Source organism: Triticum urartu, chromosome 4, assembly GCF_003073215.2.
Source record: "Triticum urartu cultivar G1812 chromosome 4, Tu2.1, whole genome shotgun sequence".
NCBI lineage: Eukaryota > Viridiplantae > Streptophyta > Magnoliopsida > Poales > Poaceae > Triticum > Triticum urartu.
Genome location: NC_053025.1, coordinates 39,990,566 through 39,992,769, shown reverse-complemented (window position 1 = coordinate 39,992,769; position 2,204 = coordinate 39,990,566). Strand labels below are relative to the sequence as shown.

The window sequence follows — 2,204 nt, the reverse complement described above, 5'->3', positions numbered from 1 at the left end:
CCCAAATTAGCTATCTTAGATTTGTCTAGATATGGATGTATCTAACACAAAAACATGTCTAGATACATTCGTATCAAGACTAATCTAAGACAATTAATTCAGGACAGAGGGAGTTCTTCATAACATTTATCATAATAGTTCAGGATTAGATAGGACATTTGCCAAAACAAAACACACACATAACAATAAGGCAAAAGCTCACGGGGATTCACCGTCATTTGCGACGTCTAAAAACATGGAAGTGAAGACAACAAAGTATGGGGATATTAACAAGGCTTGGACATCCAAGGAAGGAATCAGCAGCAGTAGCTCTCAAGCTTGGCTAGGCGAAAGCTCTTAGGCGGCATCTGCGAATGTTTTGAGAAACAAGCCTTAAATTTATCAATTGTCTCCATAACATATCCCACAATTGATCAAATCATATTGACTACAACTGGGTTAGCTACTCGTTAACAAAAATGTAATCCCAATAACCAGCTTTGTAAACCGACCAAAATACTATGTCAGGTTCCTATCAACAAGATAAAATAATAAGATAAAATAACCACTCAGAGACCAGGTTAAAATCACAAACACAGATGATCCAAACCAGGTGCAAATGGAGATTCCAGACCAGACCAAACCACAAAGGTTAGGGCCGAAGGAGGACACTTGCAGTGGAGAGAAGCAGTTGTTGCTATCAGTGTCATACAACACTTTCTATGGTCTTAGAATCTTCACTGGGATAATCTAAGATGAACGAAATAAACAATAGAAAAATTGTAGAGGAGCTGAAGATATTGGTTTTAAGCCTCAGAAAGCCGCAAAAATATCTCCATTGGTTATCTGACGGTAATTCCAACATAAAGCTAATCATCATGGGCTTCAATTGCATTACAGATCTCTAATGTAAAAAAAAGATTAACCAGCAACTAGAAAACTAAAAAATGTCAAAAGAAAGCAAGGTGTAGCATCAGAATATAAATGACTTCTCATTCACTGGGTCAGAAGGTGTCCTAAGATTGTTTCAAGGTTCCATCCCATGATACTAAAAAATCAAGAAGAAACAAAACAATTGAAAAACTGATCTCTAATGGATTCAGATGTAAAGATGACATCACACGGGTGGCTCATGCTAACCCTCGGATCAAGTGTCGGATTATGCATCAGTAACTCCTCACGATCTAAACAAATCATCAACATTGGACGACAAGAATAACAGCTAAAAAATATTGAAGAAATATACAGTTGCTCAGTTGTGGCAATGTTTAAGTTGTTTGATTCTGCCAGCAATGTCGTCAATGCTTTCAGAAGAGGGAGCTTGTTATCCTCATTGCAACTACGTTCTCCACAGCAAACAAACTACACAAAAAGATTCAGGAGAGAACAATGAACGGGAGATTAAAAATATAGGGTATCAGATGGCTTGGTTCAGCCAGATAATCAGCATACAAATCAACTCCTGGGAGAAAACCTGTGATTTGGTATGTTGAGCTTGAATATTTGCAAATTATCACTGCCATCACCCAAGGAAATGCTCCCTCCGATCCAAAATAGGTGTCATAGTTTTCAACTAAGGTTGAACTAACCTTAGTTCGAAACTGTGACACGTATTATGGATCGGAGGGAGTAGAAAATAAGATCAAACTAACTGTTCAAAATTTCATCTACGGAGTTAGATTCAAAATTATGTCAATCAACACAGATCCACCTAAGCGGACCCTAAGACTGGGGGGTACAAATTTAAAATCGTGTCCTCAAACTGGTTTGCAGAATCATTGGAAACATCAAAGTGATTATTTGTCCAATCGAAATAGATTAACTGAGTAGGGTATGATTTCTCGTATGCAGTAACTAAAACTAAATATGAAAGCTGAAGGTCATCAGCTAGGAGAAAAAGACCATTTTCTTCAAGTAATCACGGTTTGGTCATTTGAACTATGCATTTGTGATCATCAGCCTACCTCAGACAGGTTACACTAGTACAAAATCATATGATTGTCTATTAGAATAGCTTGATCATAGGCCAAACAACATAACTAATTAACATGTCAAACAAACAATATGGTATGTAAGAGGGCTTAGAATGTGGGTGGTGATATAACAGGATTAACATCAAATTCATGACATATGTACTAAGAGGCCAAGATTAACATCAAATTCATCAAATTTAGTGTATACAGGGTGACCGTCATCAGCATGCAGAGAGAGTACTTGAGTAGATT

At 37.2% G+C, this 2,204-nt stretch overlaps 7 non-coding genes and 1 pseudogene across 7 annotated transcripts; all 8 read right to left on the bottom strand.

Moving 5' to 3' along the window:
* Positions 1–272: 272 nt before the first annotated feature.
* LOC125555210 lies at positions 273–391 on the bottom strand. The gene has a single exon (XR_007304643.1). It is a non-coding gene; the product is annotated as a small nucleolar RNA SNORD14 (small nucleolar RNA).
* Positions 392–543: 152 nt separating this feature from the next.
* LOC125555146 lies at positions 544–726 on the bottom strand. Its single transcript, XR_007304575.1, has one exon. It is a non-coding gene; the product is annotated as a small nucleolar RNA Z112 (small nucleolar RNA).
* A 58-nt stretch (positions 727–784) lies between these two features.
* On the bottom strand, positions 785–865 carry LOC125555162. Its single transcript, XR_007304592.1, has one exon. It is a non-coding gene; the product is annotated as a small nucleolar RNA snoR77Y (small nucleolar RNA).
* An 80-nt stretch (positions 866–945) lies between these two features.
* Positions 946–1,029, bottom strand: LOC125555152 (annotated as a pseudogene).
* Positions 1,030–1,072: 43 nt separating this feature from the next.
* LOC125555174 lies at positions 1,073–1,166 on the bottom strand. Its single transcript, XR_007304605.1, has one exon. It is a non-coding gene; the product is annotated as a small nucleolar RNA snoR31 (small nucleolar RNA).
* Positions 1,167–1,227: 61 nt separating this feature from the next.
* On the bottom strand, positions 1,228–1,323 carry LOC125555059. Its single transcript, XR_007304513.1, has one exon. It is a non-coding gene; the product is annotated as a small nucleolar RNA R30/Z108 (small nucleolar RNA).
* Positions 1,324–1,399: 76 nt separating this feature from the next.
* Positions 1,400–1,503, bottom strand: LOC125555159. The gene has a single exon (XR_007304588.1). It is a non-coding gene; the product is annotated as a small nucleolar RNA Z107/R87 (small nucleolar RNA).
* Positions 1,504–1,854: 351 nt separating this feature from the next.
* LOC125555119 lies at positions 1,855–1,947 on the bottom strand. The gene has a single exon (XR_007304560.1). It is a non-coding gene; the product is annotated as a small nucleolar RNA snR60/Z15/Z230/Z193/J17 (small nucleolar RNA).
* Positions 1,948–2,204: the final 257 nt, after the last annotated feature.